This window comes from Setaria viridis, chromosome 9 (genome assembly GCF_005286985.2).
Source record: "Setaria viridis chromosome 9, Setaria_viridis_v4.0, whole genome shotgun sequence".
Classification (NCBI taxonomy): domain Eukaryota; kingdom Viridiplantae; phylum Streptophyta; class Magnoliopsida; order Poales; family Poaceae; genus Setaria; species Setaria viridis.
Window position 1 is genome coordinate 38,617,187 of NC_048271.2, and position 17,166 is coordinate 38,634,352.

The window sequence follows — 17,166 nt, forward strand, 5'->3', positions numbered from 1 at the left end:
AGAGACCTGTCTCTGCCATAAACTTAACAACCTTGATTTGTTGTTCTAAAGGCAAAGTTGCTATTTGTTGAGCTTCTTGATCTGCTTGCTGCTCGAGCTGGGGGACAGTACGCCTAGATGACGACTCTCCTCGTTTCTTCTTCTGCCAAGACTTAACTAATGAACAATTGTAGTTTGATAGTAAAGTCTTCTTGACTTCTTTTTTCATGCCAATAAAAAACTTTAATTTGGCTGGATCTACTAGCTTAGGCTCCATCTCCTTCGCTTTTCTTTCTGCAGTGATTTTTTCAAACCACTCCCTTACATGTGCTTGAGATGCATCCTCCAATTCCTCAGGAGTCATATTGCCTGCTAGCTTCTTAATAAGTTCAGACTTCTTTTTTTTTCCTCGATTCTTTCACCTTTGACTACCTTGGCTTGCAAGGCGGTGGTCGCAACTTCTTGAGAGGTGGTGCATGTGCTTCCTTACTTTCACCAAACTTTAGTCCCGGCACTGCAGACTGTGATCGAGGAGGGGTGTTTTGGTCATCGTTGCTCCCGCCTGCTGGATTCGATGGTGCTGGAGATGGTGATCGAGCAGGATGTGACGGTCCTGGTGGTGATGACTGTCATGGAGGTGGATGTGCTGGAGATGACGGTCTTGAGTTCTGAGGAGATGGTGGTTGTGGGGGATCTATGGGAAGAAATGATGCCTCCTGGTCAGGGATGATGATGTAACATTTGCACCATAAAGTGATACCGCGAAGTGCATCTCCTATTGTTCTTTACCCATCACCTCCCAGGAGGTCGAGCTCTATGCCTTCACATTTACTATCACAAATCTGCTCCACCCCAACGCTAGAGTAGCTAGGTGGAATCGCCATGTCATGAATTGTCTGTCCTGACGGGATTGGTAAAGCAGTTTCGTACGCCACCTGTACATATAGGAGAAATAAAGAAGTTATTAAACTCCTGAGGCGTGGATCAATTGAGATAATTGTATAAATTATATATATGTATACCTTAATAGTGAGGTTGCCAAATGGTCTGTACAACTCACATGAGATGCGCTGAGTGATGTTATCCACATGGTACCATTGGTTGTCCTGCGCAACCACGGGTAAGCTTGGCATGTTCTCATTGACGACCCCTGCAGAAGCACAGCTGCTTCGGCGTTGAGAAGGGCTGACGACGACGTTGGGATCCGGCAGTGCTCCAGATCGGGCCATCTTAGTAACCGCTAAGGCCACTCGTCGATTAATTTCTTCCTGCATTCTTACATCTTGTCCATGCACTTTAGCTTCTGACATACGCCACCACCTCTCCTCTTATTGTTCCTTTCTTCTCTTGCAACTTCTGTACGTGTCGATGTCCCTACAGAAAGCATACTTCCACAGAACCACCCCGAAGCCTCGACAACGTCCTGGGTGTTCGGGATTCCTGAGCCAAAGTCAGCTCATCGTTCTCTCTATCAGGCTTAAAATTTCCCGCTTTATAATCTTCAATGTTTTTGATAAGCCTAAGGGCCTTCTCATATATTGTTTCATTGAAATAAGTGTCCCATCCTAAGGGCTAAGGGTGCCTCTATGAGCGCAATACCAATTCTTCGATCGATCAGGCCAGTCAATTGTCGCTGGTATGATACCTCGATCGATTAGGTCTTGTTCCATCTTTCTCCATTTGGGAATTGCACTCCTATAACCACCTTGCCCTAGATGATGATGGTACTCCTTGTTCTAGGCATTGCTTGAGTTGACACGAACCTTGTTCGCACTATCTTCACTCCTCTTGTATTCCAGAAATAAGTTCCAGTGATCTCTTAACTTTAGCCAGTAATTAAATTCTAGACTTCGGCCCTTCTTTATATAGTTACTATCCAGATTCTTCTTGAAGGCCTGAAATTGGGTTGCCATCTTCTTGAGTGTCCAGTCTTTCACAACTTTTTCAACGACGCCATCAGGAAGTGTGAAGTGTTTCTTGACATCTGCCGACAACATATCTTTCTGTGTCTGCGGGAGCACGTATGGATCATCTTTTTTACAGGACTTCCATTCTCGAATGTTGATGGGCAAATTGTCCCTTATAATAGCCCCGCATTGACTCACGAACTTTCCAGTGACTTTATCGGGACCAATTGACTGGTCCTCTTCTGTCACTTTGGGGATGTAAAACATTTCCTCTATTATCTCTGTACGACCTCGTGGCTTATTTTGCTTCATCGATCCAGAGGGCTAAAAGTTCAAGATTTGTTAATTAGTATATAGTAATAATGAATATGAAGTTATAGATGGGGTAAAATAATAAAAATAATATATACCTCGCCAGAACCTTCCATCATGGCAATGTCTTGTTCCGCATTGTCATCAACGTCGTGCTCGGGCTCATCGTTGCCATCACCGGACATGTTGAGGAACATGTCCGCCTGGCTACCCTCATCCTCGGCGTAGGTTCTTAGAACGTTTGAGCCACTCCCGTCATCAATAATCTACTCCATTATATACATTTCATCATGTTCGTCTCCCAACTAAACTAATAATGACATTAGTTATACACACATGTAATCATAGATCCATAAAATTAAAGATTGTCTGAAGTAGTACAATTAATATATAAACATGAAATCATATAACAACCATGAAATAAAAGAAACTGATTGAAATATACACATGAAACCATATATTAAATTATAAATAAATATACCTGGAATCATGTATACAATAAAACTTATACAATTTATTACATGAAACTTACATGAAATTAAACATTAAAAATTCACGCAATTATATATGCAACTCCTCTACTTGTGTATTGTCACCAAAAATGTCATTCCATTATATATACAACACCTCTACCAAATTTCTACTATATTATACTAATGTATACTAAATTATACTAATTTTCTAAGATTTCATACTAAATTATACCAATGTATACTAAATTATACTAAATGTATATTAAATTATACTAAGCATTTATACTAAATTATACTAATATATACTAAAATGTACTAATTAATTTATATTAAACTAGACTAATTTTCTAAGTACTATACTAATTTATACTAATTTACAAATTTATACTAAATTATACTAATTTCTAATAATTTATACTAAATTTTCTAAGCATTTCTAATAAATTATACTAATTTTCTAATAAAAAAATCCGACTTGCGTCATCAAGCCGGGGCTTGTGTCAGCGTCCTACCTCTTCAACGAGAGGGCCGAGGCGCGGAGGAATGGCGGCGGAAGGCGCGCGGGAGACGGTGGTGGGTTGGGGCACCGGGAGACGACGTGGCGGTGGGGAAGGAGATGGCGTCGGGGATGACGACGCGACAGATCTTGGAGGGGACGGGGGACGTGGTAGCCGACGACGACGCGGCGGGGGACGGTGCGGCGGCAGTGCGACGCGCTGGCGAGAAGCGTCGAAGGGCGTCGGGGTGCCACAGGGATGGCGTCGGGGCGTCGATGGGGACACCGTGGCGGAGCTACTAGCCGGTGGCACGACGGCCAGGGGGACGACGACGACACGCGGTGAGGCAACGGTGGGGCCGGCCGGCCAAGAGGGGGCAGCGGCGCAGCTAAGGAGGAGGACGGAGAGACACGGGGAGTGCCGACGGTGGATGCAAGGCTGGCGCTGAACATCGACGATGAGGCACGACGGCAACGACCGAGGAGCAGAACATGCGGCGCGACGACGACGGCGGAGAGGAGACAAGGCGGCGGATCGGGGTTTGTCTGGCGGCCCTAGCGCCTCCTGCGCCCTCCTCGTCGCCACCTACCCCTCTGCGTCCTGTCACTCAGTCTGTGACTGGGGCAATCCAGCCAGTCCACTACTAGGGCATGACAGCCTCGACTTCTTCTCCGCCCTCTCCGATTCCGGTGAATTATCGCAGTGCTCTGGCTCACGCCAATTGGCGTGCTGCCATGGTCAACGACTTCCAGGCTCTCATCAACAACGACATCTGGTGCCTCATCCCGCAGCCGCTCGGTGCCAATGTTGTGTTGGGCAAGTGGATCTTCTGGCATAAGTTCCATGTTGATGGGTCCCTCGCCTGGCACAAGGCGTGCTAGGTGGTTCATGGCTTCTCCCAGCGTCACGGCATCAACTACGATGAGACCTTCAGTACAGTTGTCAAACCAGCAACGATACGAACTGTCCTCATCATCGCCACTTCTCGTGCCTGGCCGATCCACCAGCTGGACATCAAGAATGCGTTTCTTCATGGACACCTCGTAGATACTGTCTACTTCCAGCAGCCTCCCGGCTTTGTCGACCCCGCCGCCCCCGATCATGTATGTCTCCTACAGAAGTCCTTGTATGGACTCAAACAGGCCCCGCAAGTGTGGTACCAGCGGTTCGCCTCCTTCCTTTGTTTGCTCGGCTTCATTGCCTCCACCTCCAACACCTCCCTTTTTGTCTACAAAGAGGGATCGAACCTCACTTACCTGCTGCTCTACGTCGATGACCTCATCCTCGACTCTTCTTCGGCACATCATGGGGCGTCTTCACTCCGAGTTCGCCATGATGGATCTTGGGGACCTGCACCACTTCCTTAGCATCTCCATCACGCGTTCCTCCCAGGGCCTGTTCCTGTCTCAGCGACAGTATGCCTTGGATCTTCTTTAGCGTGCCGGCATGGCTGAGTGTCATTCTACCATGATTCCAATTGACATTCATGCCAAGTTTTCGGCACACGACAGCACCAAGCTCCAAGATGGCTCTGAGTATCGGAGTCTTGCTGGGGCTCTTGAGTACCTCACTCTGACTCGACCTGACTTGGCGTATGCGGTTCAGCAGGTGTGCCTCTTCATGCATGACCCACGCGAACCCCACATGGCCCTGATCAAGCGCATCCTGCGCTATGTGAAGGGCACGCTCTCCTCCGAGCTTCACATCATCACTGGCTCTACTCAGTCTCTGACTGCCTACTCCGACGCCAACTGGGCTGGCTGCTTGGACTCTCGACGATCCACCTCCAACTTCTGCGTCTACCTTGGCGACAATCTAGTGTCTTAGTCCTCCAAGCGTCAGACCATGGTGTCTCATTCCAGTGCTGAGACGGAGTACCGTGCTGTGGCTCATGCTGTGGTAGAGTGTTGCTGGCTGCGTCAACTTCTTCAGGAGTTTCGTCTCCCGCTTGCTTCAGCCACTATTGTCTACTGTGATAACGTGAGCGTTGTCTATATGACAGCCAATCCGGTGCATCATCGGCGCACGAAGCACATCGAGCTTGATATTCACTTCGTCTATGAGAAGGTAGCGTTGGGTGAGGTCTGGGTTTTTCATGTGTCGTCCTCTCATCAGTTCGCGGACATCATGAAGAAGGGCATGCCACTTCCTTTGTTCACTGAGTTTAGGTCCAGTTTGTGCGTCCATGATCCTCCTGCTTCAATTGCAGGCGGGTATCAGGAAGTATATGTGTATATTAGGATGTATTTATCCTTTCCTTGTACTCCAAGCCATATTGGCAATATATATAGAGAGAGGTCACCCCCCTCATTGGGGTGTGTGGTGTTTCCCATCTACTTCTCTACATTGGGACTAAAGCCCCACCAGATTCCCTTGTCCTAACTAGCCGTTACAACTAGGACTAAAGGGGGCTCTTTAGTTCCGGTTGATATTACCAACCGGGACTAAAGCTCTCGTCGTCGGTGGTGGCTGGTCGTGGCCATTTGACCCGGGACTAAAGCTCCTTTAGTCCTGAGTCCAAAAAGCATTGAGACATATGTCTCTGGATGGAAGGTCTATTCTCTACTAGTGCACCCTAAAAACATGCACAAAGGTTGTCACTTGAAGAGGAAGACAATCAGAATCTATACAGGCATATCATCGTCATCATCGTCATCATCATCAGGAGTTTCTTCATAAGCTTGTAGGAAGTTGTACCCTCCCATTGTTGAACTAACGCTACTGGAAAAGTGAGTATTCGTCCAACGTATTAGTACCAAACGTCTTTCCATCCGGTACTAACACACGGCATTAGTACCGGTCATCACGCACAGTGCCACCAGAGCCCCTATAGTACCGGTTTGGATGCTCAGCTGGTACTAAATGGCGGCACATAGAACGCGTGGCCGACAAGTAGATTCTCCAAGGAAGCTATTTAGTACCGGCTAGTGGCTTCAGCCAATACTAAATGGTGAAAACACCATTTAGTACCGACTAGTAACTTCAACCGATACTAAATGAAACCATTTAGTACCAGTTGAAGCTCTCAGCCGGTACTAATGTCAACATTTGCTTTATACATAAATAAGCTTCTTCCTTAGCTTCCTCCCCTAGCAAGCTCAACCATTTGCTCGGGCTTCATTTTTCTTCACTCAACTAGCTTCTTCACTAGATTGGTTAGCAACTTCATTCTCCCTCCTTTAGTCATAATATTCTAGATTTTTTTTGAATGAGTTAGTTTTATGTTATAAATGGAGTACTTGTTGATCTTTTAGAATAAGGAGAATGGAAAGTTTTTTAGAGTGAGGTGAATGGGGAGTTTTTTAGAATGAGTTTTATGTTATAAATCGAGTACTAGCTTGTTGATGTTTTAGAACAATGAGAATGGAGAGTTTTTTAGAATGAGAACTAAATATTATAAATACATTTACTCTATCTTTCCCCTACCTAATATTGATCAAGTTTTTTATCTAATACAAACCTCTATATCCATTTTTCACGTAATACGATGTAAATGGACCGACAATTGATGTAATACCTCCGCTCCTCCAATACCAGAGAACAGAAAAACTTCAAGTCCACAAACTCTGACTAAACATCATAAAAGAATTTTGAAATAGTTTTCCAAACACCTTTTGGAGCTAGATTTTCATTATAGAAGTATGGTGGCCAATTATCAATTTAGGTAGAAATTTGTTCATTAACCTTACTCTATTGGTTGGTTTTGGATTGCCAAAATGAACAACCATGCCTCTCTGCTCTAAAAAATCGAAGAGGCGAAAAAAACTTCGTAAGTCGGGGTTCCTCCGCTCCGGTTTCGCGTCCGCGAGGCACCAGCGTCGTCCGCTTCGCCTCCCTCCATCCCACGCTTCGCGGTTGGCGCTCCGATCTCCAGCGCGTCCGCGAGGCACCCAGCGCGGTCTGCTGCGCCTCCTTCCATCCCGCGCTTCCTGGTTTGTCCTCCGATCTCCAGCGCGTCCACCCTACTCCTCCTCGTTCGCTCTGCGCCGCCGCCGCCGCTCGCCCTCCTCCTCTCCTCGGCTCGGTCTCCCTGCGCCACCGCCGCCGCCCACCCTCTCCTCTCCTCAGCTCGGTCTCTCTGCGCTGCCGCCGCCACCTGCCCTCCTCCTCGGCTCGCCCTCCGCCTCTCCTCGCCGCCCTGCACCACCGCCGGTGTTGGTGTAGGATTGAGAATCGATCATTCAGCACACCGGCGACGGGTACGGCGAGGAGGATAGCCGGCCACCATCGCCGCTCGCCCTGCGCTGCCGCCCGCCCTCCTCCTCGAGTCCGTCCACCGCAGCCACAGCGTCGTCCCGCTCCTCGGCGCAGCCACGGCGTCGTCCTTCTCCTCGACGCCGCCACGGCGGGGCTGCCGCGGGCCACCGCTGCCCAGTACAGCAGCCCCGCGCGGGGGACGGCATCGCGGTCGTGGAGGTGATGGCGGACACCGTTGCCATGCCGAGCCAGCGTCCACGCTCACCTAGGTCTGTAGGAAGTCGAGGATTCAGCAGATCACGTCCCCGGCCAAAGGAGTCATGGAGGATGTGGACATAGAGCACGCGGTTGCTCGCCATGGCTCCTCCCCTCCATTCGCGAGGAGGAGGCAGATGCAGCAGCAGCACCATGTGGAGAAATTTTCTAGCCAGGATAGTGCTCGATGAAATGCCGACCCGATAAATCGAATCATGGAACATCCACAGGTGTGTATCATTGCATCCCTTGAATATTACCTTTCATGTTAATAGGTTATATCTATCGCAGGTCATCTGATTTTGGCCCTTCATGCATAGCCATCAGTTTGATAACTCCCATCCTTACTTGTTAGATCCCAAACAGAAATTTGTCCTCCAAGCGATAATGTTTTTTCGTAGCAATTCATCTACTTTAAATAATATCCTCCCTACTGCTAAAAATTGACACTAATAAGCTTGATAATTACCATTCTTTACAGACACAGCTCTAGCAGAAATGGCATTGCATAGGCCACTCTGAAAGGAACGCACACATGAATTTTATACACTAGGTCCAAGAAATCACATCAATTTTGCAACTATGCATATGCACATATAGTTCCAAGAATTGCTGGTGTCTATAGAATTGCACAATGACTGCACAATGCTATCTTCTTAATTCTAAGAACAACTTATTGAATTCTCACAGGCCGGTCTTCTCAGATAAGAATCCTCAAACTGTATGTGAAATCACTACCAAATCGTCTTATGTTCTACTTGAAATAATTACTTCCGGTCCTTTCTCATACATATATGTCTGTACAGGAAGGTTTAAAACTCTTAGGGTCATGCATAATTTATCAACACTCTCACGATTCTTCCAGGTTTTATTTCTGCAGGTGTTAATTTTGTTGATGTAGGTATTCTACCCATCTTACTATTCTCCATCTGTGTTGACATTAATCTTGTTCTTCGGATACATTTTTTTTCTTCCCTTTTTCATAGTTTTAGTAACGTTTGAAGCATCATTTTGATTTGTGTTCTAAAATCTGTATGTTGCAGTTTAAGGCACCACTGGTTGTGGTGGGGATGCAACCTGCACCTGATGGACAACCAACAGGTACATTTCTTCTATTTTCTTATTAATTTGTCCTCACGAATGGCCCCCTGAATAAATTATTTTTGTCGAGCCACCTATGTAGAATCTTTTTAATTGGTGACTGGTGATTCAAATTTCTCTCATATTGATGTTATTATGATTTTTGAAAACAAAAATATTTACTGGCATCTATTTGCTACCAAGTTTGATGATTACTTGAACCATAAATGATTATTGTGTTATCGTAGATGTCCTGTGAGGCAAAATGAACCATAAATGATGAATGTTGTCTGGAGCTATCCTACCAACGTATTGACTGGCTTACAAGATTGATTTTGATCAATGTCGTGTTTAATAAAATTTATTCAGATGCATCTTTTCATTCCAATCTCTTTTCTATGGCCAAACTAATTCAAAAGCTTATGGTGGGGTTAACTAGATATTATGATTCTTAGACCAATCTGCCTGTTTCGTAAAAAAAATTAGGTTTCTACTTAGTATAGATAATCATATAGGATGATAAGCATGTTGCAATGCAGATGTATTCATATTATTCAATTATCTGGTGTCTACTTTGCTCAAGCTTTCTATTGAATTTTCTAACTATCTGTTGTGGAAATATTGTAAATATTAAGGCATAACAAAATTGTCCAACATTATCAGGAAATTGTGTCCTACTACATATGTCCTTACACTGTACTTTGCAATAGTTATAGGTATGTATGACTACCAATTTGTGCTTTGCAGTATTTTTAGCTATATTTTCCCTCTGCAATTAGATCTTATACGAACAAGCTTTTCAACAAGGACCATAGGAATCAGAGATAAAGAGTCCAAGCTGGTTATATAACCCTTAAATATTTTAGTTATCCATGTCAAGTCTCTAAATCTTTTTTCGCTTCTTTGCATATTGATGTCATGTGTTGTTGATGCTATGTTGATGTCTTTAATTGCAGTTCTAGGTGCTCATTTATTATCTCCATACTCATCAGGTGCAGGGAGCTTCTCTTGCTTCATTTGCTTCCATCCTGAAGATGTTTGACAAAATACCACAGTTAACTAGCTCTGCCTCTACAGCAAGGTAACGTTCTTAGCTACAAATTATCATTTTTAGGATATAATATGATTTTTTTGGCAAGCTTTTAGTCCAGTGATATAAATTCTACATTTTCAAGGATGCAAAAGGATGATCATCCATTTCCTGGGTTTTTTTTTACCTTGGTGCCTTCCTCCAACCATGCCGCCCTCTCCGTCTGTGTCTCCTTGGCAGCGGCAGGCCATGAGACAAGGAGGAAGCGATGCAGCTTGACGATGGGGCCTCTCCGCGCTGGCCCCTTCCTCATCTCTCTCAGCACCATCATGTTCTTACTGTTGAGCAGAAATGGGGAATTGAGTACTGCTAGAAAGTTGAGCTGCCTACTAGGTACACATTTGATTGATTGGTGCCTTCTTTGCTAGATTACTTTTATCAAGCTAAGGTTTGTGTGCTGATTAGGGTGCAATAACTAAAGCATGAAAAGCAAAGCCTGGGCAGGAGAGGAGGATTAAGAGCAATCAAGTATGTTTTCTTTTCTTCTTCAGGGGATATTCAGTAATCAATTGTTTAAAAAACTTACATCTATTTTTCTTACCTGTAACTGGCATGGAGTGTTGCTATTTGTTTTGGTTCGAGGCTGTGTATTTATCTAAGGGTATAACGTGGATTTTCTTTTCCATTAGATGCCATGAGAGAACACTATGCTAGAAAATGATTTTTTCCCATTTGATGAAATATAGTCTGATTAATGTGTCACTGATACATGGAGTACATCAGAATGTGTCCAATTTAAACACTGAAGAACAAGACCATTAATAACTGTTCTTACAGTGGTTGTTTCATGTTTTCTTTTGATTCCATACCCGTGGTATTTTTTTATCAGTGCACTCAAGCATGTTAGTTTAAGAGAATAACTTGTAGGAGAATCCATAAGGACTTGTTGAAACCTATCACTTTGTGTTTATTTCGAGTGAATCTTTAGCATCCCATCTATTTCTTGACCTACATCTTATATATGTTTGCTATCAGATCTGGGTCTTGCAAGCAAAACTGTTGAATAACTTGTGGGATATTCAGTTTAACTTCATTTGTGTCAATATTTTCTTTGTGATAGGGCCTCACAGGCAAAGAAATAGGATAGATGGGGGTGGCCTATATTCGTACTTGATCCACATGATTATTGTCCTGCTGAATCCAATGTAAAGGTTGTTCAAATCGCTGTTAGAGCTTGCTAGAAATGAATACGATGTAAAGGTGATTAACTGTCATATATTGTTTGGGAATTGGTCACATGATTATTCTTTTGCAAGTTGAGATAAAGAGCATCTAAGCGTACTTATGCTTATATTATTACTCATTGCAAAGTCATTTTTTGTTTCACATTGGGGGCATTTCGCATGTGTTTGAGTTTGTAGAAGTAAATATTTCACATGATAATATTTGATGCTTATAGATGAAATTTGTTTTGCCTGTAGCAACGTATAGACACGATCCTAGTCAATTATCAAAATGCGGTATTTGCTCCAAAAGACATTTGGACAATTATTTCAAGATTCCTTTATGATAAGCCAGAGTAGGTGGACTCGTAGATTTCATGTTGTACCATTATTTTAGGATTGGTGTATCTTTTTATCTCCCAAATTAATGGTCGATCCTATGTTCTAAATATCTCATTTATGTAAGATTTAATATATGCGCTAGATTATGTCAATAGGTTCTTAGGAATCGACATTATCGATATGAATTGTAGTTTGTATGTTGCGATGATTAGCTGTCACGATGTGGACGATCCTAGGTTCTAAGTATCTCATTTCTGTAAGATTTAATATGTACCCTGAATTTCATATGTAATGTACTCTAATTAATATTTGTGATGAATTTTTGTCTCTACTATTTTATATATATACATACATACATGTGACAATATTGTCGTAATGATTGAAATATTTTATTAGAATTAAGACAGTATGCGCGAGAAAGAAAACTGCTGGAGGCGAACAGTTTCAGCTCCTGTCAATTTGGCAACTTTAGTACCGGTTGGAAGCATGCCCAGTACTAAATGGAGGAATTTAGCACCGGGCAAAGGTTGGAACCGATACTAAATGCCCCTAATTTCATATCCCGCCATTTAGCAACTTTAGTATCGGTTGGGAGTCCTGCCCGGTACTAAATGGAGGAATTTAATACCGTGCAAAGGCTACCACCGGTTCTAAAGCGTCCCACCTACAAATACTTCATCTTCTCTAAACACTTAGCAGTTTTCAAAAATTAGCAGTTCCTCCCTCTGGTCGCACCGGCCTCGTCCTCGTTGCCCTCGCCCACCGTCGCTGCCTGTCCCCCATAGCTGTCGCCATCGCCATCGCCCCGTCCCAGCTCCATCGCCCCCATCACCGTCGCCATCGTCCCGTCCCCGACCACTGCCACCCAGTCCCTGGCCGCCATCCCCATCGTCACGCCTCTCCCTTCCCCACCTCCCACGTGAGCCACCGCCGCACCTCTCCCTCCCCCGCCTCCCCCGTGTGCCGCCGCTCCTCCACCGTGCGTCCTCCCTGGTTAGATTTTCTTTTTTTGATAACTTTGATTTTGATGCATTAAAATGATTTTGCTACCTATATTGTATTAAAATGGCTATGATTTTGCTTGAATTGGATACTAATTTGTATTGGATGTTAAGTAGTTAGTGATACAATTATGGCATAAGGCTATATCTCTTGGAGGACATGTAGATATTCACGAGTAGCATTGTGATAGAATTGCAGATGGCTACGAAATGATGGTCTACATTGAAATAAATGTATATGATGTGCGTATATGACAATGAATTATTGGTGGCAAAGTTGACTAATTAAGAAAAATAATGACAAATTATCTTATCACAATTTTATTTGGACAGTTTGGGCTAACTATGGCAAGTGGAAGTTTTTCTCGCCGTGGTGGTGGCGGCCGTGGAAGTGGCCATCGTGCTGGGCCGTGGACAGTCATTGGCTCGTCCTCGAGAAATTCACTTCCCTAATCACATCATTGACTTGCCAAAAGATGATCGAAGCAAAGGAACAATTCCTAACATAGTAATATTCTTTCCTTCTTGTAATTGGTTTTTTTACTACACATGAATAATTCCTAAATTTACTTACATACAATTTAGCTTATCGACAATATTAGATGGCTGAAAGATATTATCGAAACTCTAGGTGGTACTTCTCCTTTAGTGCAATCCGAGATAGTTAGTCCACGGAATTTTAAGAGTAAAAATCTCTTTTCAAGTACCCGTTCGAGAAACATAGGCCAACCGGATGAGAGTACCAGGATAGCTCATCCCGATGGTTTCAATTGCCGCATGGGATCAATTAGCACCAAGTAGGGTAACATTTGAAAGGATTGCCATGGAGGCCTACCTACAACAGCGATCATGGGTACTTTGTGCTAGACTTGTCAATTTTCGAATAAAGGCCCTCGAGGAGGGAGAAACTTGAGAGGCTTTGTCAGCTGAATCAATATGACATGGTATGGAACATATCTAATCATCCTTTTATCTTTAACTATGTTACATCTTTTAAATTTTATCATGTTATTCTCTTCTTTTAGGATGTCTTTGGTCAAACCTTAGTGGCAATGAGCTTCATGTGATTCTGGCTCAAGTCTTGGATATGTTGAATTATAGTTATACCGATGGAAACCCGATATGCACCAAAGATTTCAAGCTCCAGGCTCATCTCACTTTTTACAGGCTATTTCAGTTGGCGTCATCTCCATGGTTCGAGATTTATGGCAGTGCATGTGACCGTCCTTGTGATGTGTTAGAGAGTGCACTAATTCATGCTCTAGCTTATATTGATGAAGTTCTAGACTTTATGATTGGAGACTTAAGCTATGTGGCATATCTACGTAAGCAAAGTGAATTATTAAATATGTAGCAAGCATGGATTTACTCCTACCATACACTTTTCTTATGGATTTGAACTTGTTATCTCTAAGACCTAAAGTATTGATGTACGAACTATTGAGTGTTAATGATTTGAATGGTTGATACTCGTGATACTTGGATTTGAATGGGTTGATATATTAACCTAATATTATTAGTAAAAGCTCCACCAGATACGAGTACGAATTAAAACAAAAGGGTAAAAAAAGAATAAACTTTATTAGCGGTCAGTAAAACCAATCGGTACTGAACTGTTGTCCGTAACAGTGCGACGTGGCCGGTGGCTCGCAGTTTAGTACCGGTTGATGTTACCGACCGATACTAAATAGCGTATTTAGACCAGTACTAAATGGTGCTAACAAAGCGATAATGGTCAGGCGTCCGGTACTTACCGGGTACTTGAAGTAGATCCTCCGGTAGTGTAATAGGCATCGAGGGGTCCAGCAGCTCGGAATGATCTAGATATTCCCTAGTTCACCATAAATACAACGAACTTTTGTAAATCGACAAGCATATATAGATGCTAATGTAATACTGCTGCGCAACAATATACCCCCTGTTTAAAATTAGAAGGCTTAATTCGCCTGGTTAGGAAAAGCCTATGATAAAAGATTAATTCATAATTTATAACACAAATTGATGTTATTATATCCAAATTAAATAGATACTTATGATTAAAGTTTTGTATCACATAAATGAAATTCTTGGTCACTTGAACTGACGGCAAATAAAACGATGATTTGAAAACCAACGCAACTAGAGTAGTATATATTAAGCAAAGCATGTAGTATAGATCAACTCACTGTAAAAAGCAGAATGCGTCGAAACTCTCGTATCGTGGCACCGCGCTGCTCCTGAGCATGCCTACCCTGCGGCAGGTGGAGTGGAGGACATGGACGCCGCAGGGCACGAAGCTGCCGCCGTCACCGTCGTGGCCACCTTCGACCAAGAAGGTTGTGATCAGCGCGTGCCGCTCGGCGCAGCCGCAGGGCAGGTACATGTTGATCCAGACGGCGCACAGCATGCGGCCGGTAAGATGGACGACCGACCCAGACCATTCTTCGTAGTACGGCCACAGCCTGTCAACCTCCATGGCCGGTGCAAGCAGCTTCCCCTCCTCCGGTGAGAACTCGTACGCAAACAGATTAGCGCCACGGACGAAGTAGACCGTGTCATCATCGTCACCTCCGAAATGGACCGCCCTGCCGGAGATGGGTTTGTAAGGGGATTTGCCAACAGTGGTGACAGGGGTCAAGGTGCCGGCGGCGCAGTCGGAGAAGAAAATGGAGTCGATAAGGGACAGCAGGATGAATCTGTCACGGATCACAGCATAGCCCTGGAGATGGCAACCGCTCAAACGGGAGTTCACGAAAGGCTGGTACAATATATCGACGCCGGCAGCCTCCTCCCAGGCAGCCTCACCGTCGTCCAGCCGGCGCACGACAAGGCGCATGCCGCCGTCGCTGCTCCCGGTCTCGACGGACGGCGCCCAGAGCTTACCCCGCGCCGAGACGGTTACGTACGAGGTACGACCCGTGAGAAAACGGAAGGGGAGGCAGAGCGGACAGGCTCCTAGTGCCAAGGTCCACAGCGAATCCTCTGACTGGAAACTGCAGCGCGGCGAGGGCGGGGGGCGATCCGCAGCTGGAGATGGCTCCGCCGACTCCGGGCGAGTGCGTGCACAAGACGTACAGCCGCCGGCCGTCGGGGGCCAGCGCGGCCGTGGCGTCGGAGACGAACAAGTTCTCCTCGTCGTCCGGGGACACGGCGAGTAACGGCTGGAGCGTGTCGTCGGTGCGGCCGATGACCCGGCCGGAGGCGGCGACGCGGAAGCGGTGCAGGCGCAGGCGCAGGTTGTGGAATGGCTCCGCGATGGAGGTGCAGCCGACGAGGACCGACCAGAGGGGGCGGTCGTCGGCGTCGGCGTCGGACGGCACGCGGATGTAGTCCCGGCCGGGAGCGATACGCGGGATCTGGGGACTGCAATACTTACTCCAGCAGCAGACGCATCGGAACAGGTCGCAGTTCTCCCGGTCCTCCGCAGCTGGGGAGCAATCTGGGTTGGCCGTCGCCGCCATGGATCCGACTGTTGAGGCAGACGGGGTTTTCCGCACGGTGCCGGTGTCTTCGGGCAGGCAGAGTCTCGTCTCAGATTGATTGGATGATCGCAATAGATACGTACGTGACGGGTATACAGATAGGACCCTGAAGTTATCACTATGTCTAAGAAACTCCCCCAAACTTAAAAACCAGAAATCTTACACCCTCCAAGTCTCAAAACCAGACAAATTAGCCCCCTCGACCATTTCAACCTGGTTTCTCACGTTGTTTTGCTGATGTGGTAACATGGGCCCACATGTCGATACCCACGTGACCAATTTTTTTTGCCATGTCACTTGTATGGGCCCACTTCTCTCTCTCAATCTCTCTCTGCTCCCGGAGCTTGCCGAAGCTCGTCGTTGTAGGCCAGAGCGAACAGCGAAGTCCTGAAGCCGTTCAAGCTCTTCTCTGCAGCTCGTCAATAGCAACCGAGTAGACAGGTCAAAGAAGAAAATGTATCCAATAAAACATCTCAAGCCACCCAAGCAGAAATTCATCACAAATGAAACAAGAAACCAGCCTCGATTTGTGCCCGCAAAGCTCAGGGGTGCTGGTTCCCTTTGCTTATTTTTAGCACATCACATCGAATGTTTAGATACTAATTAGGAGTATTAAACGTAGACTATTTACAAAACCCATTACATAAGTGGAGGCTAAATGACGAGATGAATTTATTAAGCCTAATTAATCCATCATTAGCAAATATTTACCGTAGCAACACATTGTCAAATCATGAACTAATTAGGCTTAATAGATTCGTCTCGCCGTTTAGCCTCCACTTATGTAATGGGTTTTGTAAATAGTCTACGTTTAATACTCCTAATTAGTGTCTAAACATTTGATGTGACGGGTGCTAAAAATAAGCAAAAGTAACCAAACGGGACCTCAATTTGGTGGTGAGCAGCACTGATTTACGCTCATAGAAAAGCTTACTGTAGCGCGCCTGACGTCGAGCCGCCCCGTGCTCCCATCTTCTCCCTCCTCTCTCCCTCATCCGTGTGACCTTGCCCCACCCCAACCGCTGCTGCTCCCCGCTGTTGAACTGGCGGAGCTCGCGAGCTGTGAGCAAGGGCTGGACACGATGCGGATCTCGGCTACAACAGCGGCCATGGAGGCTCTGTCACACGCTAGAGGGAGAGGGAGAAGAAAGGAACGCGGGGGAGGGAGAGGGAGTGGGGGGCGGCGGCGCTAGGGGAGGGAGGGGGAGGCAGGCGGCGTTTGGGGAGGAAGTGGGAGATGGTGGCGCTGGAGAGAAAGAGAGAGCGGCGGGTGACATGGCATAAAAAACTAGTGAAATGTGGGGCCAGCATGCCACGTATGTGACACGTCAGCAAAATCGCATGAGAAACCACTTTGAAATAGTCAAGGAGGTCAGAAATATCCGATCTTGAGAATTGAAGGGCGTAAG

The 17,166-nt window shown here is 45.5% G+C and overlaps 1 long non-coding RNA gene and 1 pseudogene across 12 annotated transcripts; one reads left to right on the forward strand and one right to left on the reverse strand.

Annotated features, from left to right (window-relative positions):
- Positions 1-6,913: 6,913 nt before the first annotated feature.
- LOC117837578 (uncharacterized) lies at positions 6,914-13,767 on the forward strand. 12 transcript variants are annotated; one of them, XR_011897314.1, is made up of 8 exons: positions 6,932-7,850; positions 8,311-8,341; positions 8,427-8,517; positions 8,664-8,721; positions 9,657-9,781; positions 9,876-10,123; positions 10,196-10,258; positions 10,851-11,081. It is a non-coding gene; the product is annotated as an uncharacterized lncRNA (long non-coding RNA). The 12 variants fall into 12 exon arrangements; XR_004636389.2 differs by lacking the exon at positions 10,851-11,081 and adding exons at positions 12,630-13,240; positions 13,322-13,767 and having other exon boundaries at positions 6,914-7,850; positions 8,311-8,721; XR_011897312.1 differs by having other exon boundaries at positions 6,927-7,850; positions 8,427-8,721.
- A 532-nt stretch (positions 13,768-14,299) lies between these two features.
- Positions 14,300-16,218, reverse strand: LOC140221518 (uncharacterized; annotated as a pseudogene).
- Positions 16,219-17,166: the final 948 nt, after the last annotated feature.